This window comes from Galeopterus variegatus, unplaced genomic scaffold (genome assembly GCF_000696425.1).
Source record: "Galeopterus variegatus unplaced genomic scaffold, G_variegatus-3.0.2 Scaffold7856, whole genome shotgun sequence".
In the NCBI taxonomy this organism is placed as follows: domain Eukaryota; kingdom Metazoa; phylum Chordata; class Mammalia; order Dermoptera; family Cynocephalidae; genus Galeopterus; species Galeopterus variegatus.
This window is the reverse complement of record NW_007733967.1, coordinates 23,770-35,031: the sequence shown is the minus strand read 5'-3', so window position 1 is coordinate 35,031 and position 11,262 is coordinate 23,770.

Genomic DNA, 11,262 nt, shown 5'->3' with positions numbered 1-11,262 from the left:
CCAGCCCTGAAGGCTCCAATGCAGGGCGATTGGCTCCCTGCGCCCCTCCCCCGCCGCCCCCACCTCCTGCCCTGTGTGTGTGAAAGACCCGCTGAGTCAAGGAAATCTCTCTGAGGAAAAGGGGGCATGTCTGGGCACCTTCACGCCTCGGGCTACCTACCCCAACCTGAATGCCAGCCTGGCCAGGCCATGACATGGGGGTCCTAGCCCACGTGCCCCTCGGCTGGGCTTCCCAGAGCTGGTGCTCCTACATCTCTGGGCTGAGCTGGGGGAGCTTGGGTAGGCTCCTTCTGCTGAGAGGGCAAAGACTCCACATCTCTCTGTCTTGCACAGCCAAGGGCCAAGCCCCAGATATCTCTGGGGAGCTCCCCAGTCTGTCTCCAGGCTAGATGCTGCCTTCCTGGAGTTCACAGTGCCTTTGTGCCATTCCCTATCAGCCAGAGCTTCAGTAGCCTTCTCAAACCCACTGGAGGGACACTGAAGCCCGCTGTGATAACCCTTGCATATCCCCTCGGCCAGGCGAGACCTTTATCTGAGTGCTCCCGGTGGGGATGCCTGCCTGCCTGGCGCAGCAGCCCTGGTGTGGCTGACACTCAGCCTTCCCGACCCCATGTTCCAGCAGCTGCCTTCTATCAGCCTTGAAATCGCACACCTGTCTGCCCTGGGGTCTGCTGAGGCAGCAAGTTCAAGTTTATGAGGGACCTGAATGACACAGCATACCGGAACTCTTCAGAAATGGGGAGGATGGTGGCTGGCATGGCCTGGTCAAGGCCACAGGACTTTTCCCTCAGGAAACTATGCAGGGACTGCGGCTCTTCTGTCCTCGATGGAGACCTCGTGGGGAAGGCATGTGGGTGGACTGATGGGCAGCAGCCCTGAGAGCCTCCGCAGCCCTCTCACCTCCATGGGATGCCTCTCCTGCCGCTGACCCCTGCATGCACGACGTTAGCAACCTCAGGTCCCTGTCCTGTGCACAAACTACCCTATCCTGGAGCCTCATGGTGTGGCCGGTGGTGACTAGACATCACCAGGCTTCTATATAGTAGATAAAATAAGCCATGGCAAGGACATGTTCACCGAGGAAACTGTGGAGCCCACCCCTTCAAGGTAAAGACCTCAACATACTTTGTCGTCTCCCTTTACATAGTACCAAGCACATCGTAGATGCTCGTGCCGTGAGGCTTTGGGAGGGCAGGAGAAAAGATGCCCTGGCTCCTCTGCACCTCCACAGATGACGCTCATTGACAGTTTTGTGACTGAGTGACAGCTGCATAGAGTGGAGCGCTGGAGCTGGCATATACCACTCACAAGGGCCCAGGGGGCATCTCTCCCCAACTCCGCTTCAGTGGCAGCACGTCGGTAGCTTGAAATCTGCTATGGTGGGAGTTTCTGTACCAGAGAAATCATCAAACTACAAATCAGGGCTCACTATCCCCGTGCCCCAGAGCCTGTGGTTAAACATTGGCCAGTACCCTACTTACCGGCTGCACAGGACCCTGGGCAAGTTACTTAACCTCCCTGAGCCTGAGTTTTGTTACTTCCCTTTCAGAGCTGTAGTGAGCAATAAGTAAGATATTGTATATGTGCAGCTTTGTTTCCCAGAGAAGGAAACAGAACAGAAGGCCAAAAATCTCCTCATCCCTTGTTCCCCCTATGTGGCCTACAGATTTCAGGGTTGGCTCTGTCTTCATTAGATACTTGTATCTGACATCAGAGTGAGGTGTTAATCTGTATGCCTCCCCTGTTCCCAAAGATGTGCCCCCTACGAATAGCCCGTAACATGAGATAGGTGCCTGCTATGGTTTAGATGTGTCCCCGAAGTTAGTATGTTAGAAACTTGATTCCCAATGTGGCAGTGTTGGGAGATGGGACTTAGTGGAAGGTGTTTGCGTCATGGGGTCATGGATGGATTAATGCCACTATCTTGGGAGTGGGTTCCTTATAAAAGGATGAGTTCAGTCACCCTTTTGCACCTTCCCCCCTCACGTGCACACACATACACCCTCTCTTTGCCCTTCCACCTCCCACTATGGGATTATGTAGCAAGAAGCCCTCACCAGATTCTGACCCTTCAATCTTGGACTCCAGAAATAGGGTAAAATAAATTTCTGTTCTTTATAAGTGACCCAGTCCCAGGTATTCTGTTATAGCAGAATAAGATGGTGCCCAAGTACTATTTGTGTAGTAAATAAATCAACCAATGTGTTTTGGGAGTCACCACTGGATTGGTGATCTCATACTTTAGTGTTTATCAGAACCTCCTGGTAAACCTGGGGTGCTGGTTAAAGATTTTGATTCCTGGATCACCTCCGCCAATGAAGAGGTTTCCAAATCAGAGGCTTTGTGGATCTGCATTTTTTTGTGAGTTCCTTGGGTGATTCAGATGAAGGTGGTCCATGGCTGCCCTCTGAGGAGCGCTCTCTATGAGAAGTGGCCAGGTTGGGCAGGTGGATGCCTAGCCATCATCTGGGCACATCTTCAAACAACGGCCTGATGTTCTAGCCTGGAGGCACTCACTGAAGTGTCATCAGTGTTAGTAGGAAGTACAAAATGTACAGTGTTAATGCATATTCTCACAGCACACTGGAGTTTTATGAGACATGTCCAAACGTTATCATACTTTATTTAATTCTTGCAACAATGACAGGAAGAAGAGCTTATCACTGCCCACATGCTAGAGATGAGGACACAGAGACTCAAAGAGGTTAAGTGACAGAGTTGGTAAGGGATGAAGCCAGCACCTCCAGCTCCGTGGCTTGGCTCTTTCTGCATACTCCAGAGGTCCTCAGCCACCTTTTCAAGAGGGTGTCCTTGGTCAGCAACTTAAAAGTATCTCAACTTTACAACAGCAAAATGATGTGGGTGACCTGGGAGGTAGGTCTAACAGCAGTGAGCCAGTGAATACACACACACATAATTTTGAAGTTCATTTGCTTTCTGAACTGTTAAAGGCAACACTGAAAAGTTAAAATGCCAGAAAGACACTCATAATAACTCAGTTTCCTAAAGAACAGGCGCTGATTTTCTTCTGGTTTTGCATAAAAATTTCTGCTCCCAGTGGGGCTGTGGGAGAGCTGATCTCCATAGTGACCAGGTCCCCTACCCCTTTGGCTTCAGCCAGGCTGGGCTTCCCTGAGCACAGATTCCAACATGGCCCCAGACACTGGCAGTGAGATCACACTCACTGGAGAAGGTAGATGCATGTCCTGTCCAGGCCTTGACAACGATCCCACTGTCCTGCCATGAAGGGACTCAAGAATCCAGCCCGCCTGATCAGGGTAACAAGGCTTGGACTGCTCCTGTCAGGGGACCACACAATGGCCAGACATGCACGTCACGCTCCTTTGAGCCAGTGAGAAGTCAGAAGTGATGGAATGTTCATGGCAGTATTAACATGAGTCATCAAATGCTGTAACTGGGCCCCCTGAGGGAGGGCTTAATGTGGGACTACACAGAGGCAGGCAGACACACATCATTGCCCGCTCTTGCAGCAACCCTTCGACATGAACATCATGATTCCATTTGGACAAGTGAAGGAGCTGAGACCCCAAAGGTCAATAATTTGTTCAAGGTCACTCCAAGTAGGCATTAATAGATAGCATGCAATGAGTTGATTAATATGGCAGAGTCAGGATTTGGATCCACATCTATTGGACATTAAAACCTGTTTTCTTTCCACTGGGCCCCTGTATTTAACACACATGTACTTGAGCACACACACAACACACATACTCCCAATGAAAGCTTGGAGACTGCAGTGGTCCTTTCCATGGCTCTCTCTAGAAAGAGATGAAATATTGATAAAAATTGAGCTGAAACCAGAATGTCACCAACGCCCCCAAGAGAGGACTCAGAGAAGTGCCATAGACAAAGCACATCTTTTGGGGGAAATCTGGATTTCTGCAAGTGAAGGGGGCCAAGTTTCTGGCATTCCTCAGAGAAGGAGGTGGCTAACCCAATGCCTGGAGGTCAAAGCACAGCACGTGGTTACACTTTTGGAGCAGAAGGTGCCTGCAGAAAGGCAGGCAGAGAAGGTGGGGGCAAATCCTGGAGGCCAGTCCAATGCCTGGTTAAAGAACAGGAAGGTCAGTCCCATTCAGATGATGGCTTTCAGGACCTGGACCATCCATGCTGCCTGGGGACACTTTCTTGCCAGCCTCTCCATATGGGCCCACCAGAAAGTTTCCATTTTCAAAGCATTTACTCCACTGCTGCTTCATGTGACCCTTGTAGGACCCCAGGAGTTGTAGGAATGACACACTGACGTTCTCGCACATAGACACTGAGACACTAGAGGAGATTTTCTCTGTGTAAGGACATGCGGCTACTAAGTGGCAGACCAGGGACTGGACCCCAGGGTCCTGACTTGCTACCCAGTGCCCTTTCTGCTACCACCGTTGGAGTGTGGCCCCTCCCCAGGCAGGCTGCTTATGCGCGCCTTAGCCCAGCCCTCAAGCTGGACAGGTAGAATCCACTGAACAGAGCCCTTTCCAACAGGACCCTTGGGCTCACTTGCCCCTCACCAGAGAGGAAAAGAATTGGTTTACTAGACAGGACTTTGCCACTCCTGGGTCTCTATGGCTATCCCAGGCCACTCAGGTCAGGCACGGAAGGGAGTGGGGCCCAGTCAGAGGGAAGAGGAAGCTGATAGGCTGGTGATATCCTGAGAGAAGCTGAGGCCCCACTGTCTGATGGGACCCAGAATGCTAAGTGACATTTGTCAAAGGTTTGCTATGATCCAGACACTCTTGTTTAATCTTCATGGCAGCCCTATACAAGAGATACTGTAGTTATTCCCATCACACAGATGAGGAAACTTAGATTCAAAGAGGTTAAGCAGCACGCCCAGGGTCTCAGATTGACAAGGGAGGTGAAGCGGACCCAGGTCTGTGCGTGGAAACACTCTGACACTGTTCTAATACCCAGATTTGCTCCCCCTAATCTCTCTTAACAATGCCCAGTTACCTGTCACTCCCATTCTTTCCTCCTCCACCTCTCTTCCCAAACCAGAGGCTCAGGCTGAATGCACTGAGTAGTGGAGGAATTTGGCGTCTGTCTGAGAGCTCTCTGTGGGCCAGGTCTTTTACTAAGCACTTTAAGTTCATTTTCCCTCTTAGCATTCATGGGATAGTGGTTACCACCCCACTTATGGATTGGGGGTCAGAAGCTTGTAGCTAAACAGCTTGCCTAAGGTCGTACAGCTTCCCCCTGGCAGATCCTCCCCCAGCCCAGCACTCCATTCCTACACCACAGTAGGCCCATAGTTGGGTAAATAGAAAGAGTTGCAGTCTGGCTAGAGTCTACCTGACCCAGATATGGAGCCATTCCTTTCCACTGAACTCACATGCACACACAACCAGCCAGGCAGTTTGCACTTTGCCTTGGAAATCCATTAAACCTGTACTTGACAGCAGCAGCTTCTTTATCTGCATCCCGTACTGGCTCCAGGAGAAGAAGTGTTTTATTGATCTTCCTTAGTGTTAGCCTGCAAGGCATTGAACTGGTCCATGAACAACAGCTTCTCTGGGTTTGGACTGACTTCTAAAGATGTCTGGCTTTGTCATTTCCTGTCTCTGAGCTGGAGTGGAGCAGTGGAGCTTGTCTTGTATCCCCAAAACTAGAGCCTTCAGGAAAAACATATTTCTCACAGTTCCTTGTCTCACTCCTGTCCCTGCTCACTCACAACCACTTCCAGGGAAACCTGGAAGTTTGCCAGGGGGCTTGAGTGGCTGTCAGCCTTGGGGGTCCTGCCCAGGCTGGAGATCCAGGCAGATCAGCACTGGGGTGGCGGACAGCTCCCCCTCCCGCCTCGTCCTCTGCCCACAGATCACTTTCAAGAGCGATGGTTATGGAGGCCCAGAGCTGGCCTTGGGGTGCTGTGTCTGCTGAGTTCTGAAACCAGGTCTTCAGACGAGCCAGCCTCGGCTACTGTTTACTGAGCAGATGCTGAGATGACGGTCACCCCGCATTTAACAGGCTCAGAAACCATGGCTCATGGCCACATATTCAGTGAAGGGCAGTGTCCCTATCGGTTGGATTCCAAAGGCCATGCTTTTAATCATGGAGCTATACTGCCACATCCTTTTGAAAGATGGAAAGTTTCAAAACCACGCCTTCCACTTCCTCTGTCTATCCTCAGCTCCTGTGACCTGCACATCACTGCGCACATGCCTGGCTGCTCCCGGTGGTATGTGTGACTTGACCTGATCTGGCTCCACTGGGCTTCTGGGGGACTATTCCCAGGATTTGTACCTCTGTGGGTACGTTCCCAATGAACAACCAAAGGAGAGACACTCCCGTAACTGGCGATTCTGAAGTCGCCCTGGTTGTGCCCCCACCTCAAGACTGGGGTAGCAGTCCCATGATATACTCAGCAGACCACTGGAGTAGCTCCTAGCCTGGGTGCCACTTTCCAGCACTTTCCAGTGAGAATGAGCCCACTTTACTGATGGGAAAGAGACCTTGAGCTGGTAGCATGGGGTAGCAGACAGCACCCTGGAATGAAAACCAGGAGGAGTTCAGGATTCTGGTCTAGTCACTCACCCTAACTGACCACGTGCCTTTGGGCAATTGCTTTCCCTCTTGTAACCCAGATTCCCCATCCGTGAAATGAGGTGGGTGAATGAGGCAATCTCACTCGTGAATTTAGGCTGCTTGAAGATACCACACAACGGACTTGGATAAGGGAAGAAGGAACAGGATAAGCCATCAGAGACAGGCATTTAATTAGTCCATTTCCATTGCATATAAGAAAATACCTGGAGCTGAGTAATTTAAAACAAAATGGAAATTTTATTGCTTACAGTTTCAGAGGCTGGGAAGTCCAAAGTTCAGGAAACACATCTGGTGAGAGTGTTGGTGGTAGGAACAGTGACCCAAGGGTCTCATATGGCAGAAAATGACAGAGCGTAGGGCCGGCCCGGTGGCGCACTGGATAGTGAGCCGCTTGGGAAGCGCGGTGGCACTCCCGCCCGAGGGTTCGGATCCCACATACAGACCGGTTCCCGCTCACTGGCTGAGCGAGGCGCGGGAGCAACACCGAGGTTTGCAATCCCGTTGCCGGTCCCCGGTCCGGTACGGGGGTGACACTGAGGGTTGCGATCCGTTGCCGGACACGGAAAAAAGACAAAAGACAAAAAAAAAAAAAAAAGAAAATGACAGAGCGGAAAGAGACTAACCTCTCATGTGCTCTTCTTTTAAAGCCCTCTGAACCATGTTCCTGACCACCATTATTAATCCATTCACTATGGCATGGTCCCACAATCTAATCACCTCTTCATGGCCCGACCTTTTAATTCCCATAATAGGATTTTCCACCCTCAACAGTGACAGTGGGGATTAAGCTTCTAATATGTGAATGTTCCACAGTTCGACCAATCCACAGCAGGTATCATAGGGCCTCCCTTCCAAATATGGCTAGAATTAAATCTCTTCTGCCGCAGCGGCAGGCAGCTGAAACCTGCGCACCACTTAGGTTTCAGAGGCCTGTGTGGGTGGATGTGTCGGGGAAGATTTGCTCTTCTCTGACTGTGCAGGGGTGGGAACAATCTCTGGGCTCAGCTTTTGGCCCTCATCATACTTAAGGGGACTGTACATTTCAGACCCTGCTCTATTTACATATTCAGGGAGAGAGCCTGCCTAGGGGCTGCTGGGGACAGAGGCAATACATGTGCGTGGGAGAGTGTGTGTGTGTGTGTGTATGTGTGCAAGAGAGAGAGAAAAGTCACACTGGCTTGTGACATCCAAGTAATATTTTCTTGTAAACATTGGTATGGGAACATAGGGAAACTGAGGCATGCATAAGACTCTTTTACTAAATGACTCAACTCTTTTCAAGGCTTAGCAAGATTTAGAAAGCAGGAAAAATCATTTCTTTATTTTGCATGAATATTGAGAGCACTTTATGTAAAACTGAACTATTTGCTCATAGCAGAGAGGTGGGGGGTTGTTATGGAAAGGGGAGTGTTGAGCTTATCTGGTGCCTCTCTCTGACTCCAGCCTAACCACACATTCTCAGATACCACTTGTCAGCATCAAAAGCTCACTCTCCCAAGCAAATGTTGTGGCTTTGGCTCTTGGAGGTCCCACCAAGGAGTTTCATACTGGCCTGGCCCAGCCAGAGAGGAACAGAAGACTTGGTCCTGTCTGCCCCACCCCTTTCCACCCTGCTGCCGGCAGCTGTGCCTCCACACTTCGTGAGGCAGTTCAGTAGCCAACCAGATCACCTGAGTCATTCTGTGCTGTGTCCTGTGGCTGGCAGTAGAAGCATTTTTTCCCCTGTGCATATTGATTTTTTTCTTTTTATTATAAGAAGTTTCTTACCAAGGTTTGATTTACATTGTGAAAAGTAAAAATCATAAGCATACCATATGCTGAATTTTGATAAACAAATCATCCACATAATCCACATACATAGTAAGGTACAGAATGTGTCTCTCACCCCAGAAAGTTCCCTCTTGCCCCTTTCCAGTCAACCCATGTTCCCCCTCTCCCAGCTAACTACTGTTCTGCATCCCATCATCATAGATTAATTTTTCAGGTTCTGGAACTTCGTTTGAATAGAACCATACAGTTATGCTCTTTTATATCAAGCTTTTTTATTCAGCATAATATTCTTTAGGTTTGTCCATGTTGTTGTGTATTTCAGTAATTCATTCTTTTCTGCTGTCAAGTAGAAATCTATAGTATGAATATAACACTGATTTTTAGCCATTGTCCTGTTGATGGACAACTGTATTATATCCAGCTTGGAGATATTCTGAATAAAACTGCTATGGACATTTTTGTACTAGTTTTTAAATATATGTACATTCTAGTTCTCTTTAATAAGTACCTACATATATATTTAACTTTCTAAGAAAATGCCAGTTTTCCAAAGTGTCTGAACAATTTTACAATGCAGCTAGCATTAAAGTAGGTAATCTTTTTCTTGTTGAATCGTGGGAGTTTAAAAATATATGTTGAAAACAAGATGTTTATTAGATATACTCACATGTGTTCCAAATACTCTCCTAATCTGTGGCTTATCTATGCCTTTTCTTAATGATGTCTTTTGATGAGCACAACTTTTGAATATTTTTATGATTAATGTTTTGTTGTTCCTAAGAAATTTTTTTCTATTCCAAATTGGCAAAAAAAAAATTTTTAATAGAAGTTTTATAGTTTTAACTTTCATGTTTAGGCAAAGGATTCATTCATGTTTATCTTACATGGTATGAGGTTAATTTTTTGCATTTGATATCTGGTTGTTCAAGCAGCTTTTGTTGAACAAATTTTTCTTTTGACATTAAATTAGTTTGGGGCTTCATAAAAATCACTGACTGTATAAGAATGCTGCTATTTCTGTACTCTTGTATTCTATTACTTTGTATATCTTGACACCATTCTATACTGTCTTGATTATTTTACCTTTGTATTATGAGAGTACTTCAAAAAGTTTGTGGAAAAATATAATTAAAAAGTAATACAAATTTTTCCATGAACTTTTTGAAGACCCCTCATAAGTCTTAAAACAAATACCTTAAGACAAACACCAGGATGACACCCCTTGGTGGAAACTCCAAGTGCCAAAATAGGGTTGCACGAGTTCTTCAATTTTATTCTTCTTTTTCAAATTTGTTTCCATTATTCTAGGCCCTCTGATTTTTCATATAAATTTTACAATTGGCTTGACAATTAATATATATTTTTAAAAAGCACACTGAAATTTTGATGGGATGACATTAAATCACAGGTGTATTTGGGAAAACTTGTCATCTTAACAATATTGAGTCTTTCAATCCATGAACATGGTCCATCTTTCCGTATTCAGGTCTCTTTTACTTCTCAGCAATGTCTGTCATTTTCAGTCATGCACCTCTTTTCTTCGTCTCTAAATACGTTGTGTTTCTTTGGTGTTGTTGTATACACCATTATTTTGTAAATTTTATTCTCTATTTGTTCACTGCCAGTCATTAGATATACAGTTGATTTTTGTATATTGACTTTGATCCTGTGACCTTGCTAAATTCACATGTGAGTTCAGGATGTTCTTATGGATTTCTTGGATTTTGTGTGTACATAATCATGTTGTCTTTGAATATAAACAATTAAACTCCTACCTTCTAATTTACATTGTTTCATTATTTTTCCTACCTTTTTGTACTGGATAGAACTTCTTGTACCGTATGAAATGAAGATGGAGAGAGCTTTGCCTTGCCCTCATTTTTAGAAGAAAGGCATTCTGTCGTTCTCCATTAGATATAATATTAGTTGTAGATTTTTCACAGGTGCCTTTTATCACATGCAGGATGGGTAATTCTATTTTGAGTTTGCTTTGATTTTTATCATCACTGAGTGTCAGATTTTGCCAAATGCTTTATCCACCATTACTGAGATGATCTTTTGTATTTTTCCTTTATAATGTTAATTTAGTGAAATACATTAATTAACTTTCTAATGTTGAACCAGCTTTGCATTTTTGGTTGTCCATTCTTTTTCCTAAGATTTTTATCAAGGATTTTTGCTTCCTTTTTTTTGAGGAATATCAGCCTGTAGTTTTGTTTTCCTCTACTGGTATTGTCTGGTTTGGGTATCAGGGTTATGCTGGACTCATGGAAAGACTGGTGACATGTGTTCTTTGTCTTCTAAACACATTTGTGTAATATTGCCATTATTTATTTCTTAACTGTGTGGTGGAATTCACCAGTGAAGCTATCTGGCCTTGAGTTTTCTTTATGTGAAGGGGTTTTATGGAGGAGGTGGGGAGAGACAGAAAAACTAACACTTCATTATAAGAACACCATCCATGTGGGCTATATTAAGTAACTTTAGAAATATATAACAAATGTACATAGTATTTTTAAGATCACACTTTATAAATTAATTTTTTTATTTAAATATGGCACAACTCACTTTTTTTGGTGTACAGTTCTATGAGTTTTGAGAAATGCATAGAGTGCTGTCATTGTTATTATAATCAACATACTGAAAAATTCCACAATCTTCCCCCAAATGGCTTTATCCATCTTTAAACCTTGGGAACCACTGATCTGTTCTCTCCCTTTTCTAGTATGTCATGTAAATGGAGTCATACAGGCTGTAGCCTTTTGAGTCTGGCTTCTCTTGCTTATAATAATGCATTTGGATTCATCCAATTCATCCATTTTATTGTGTGTATTAATAATTTATTCTTTTTATTGCTTAGTAGTACACCCTTATATGAATGCACCACAGCTCGCTTGTCTGTTCCCAAGATGAAGTATGCTTAGTCATTTCAAGTTC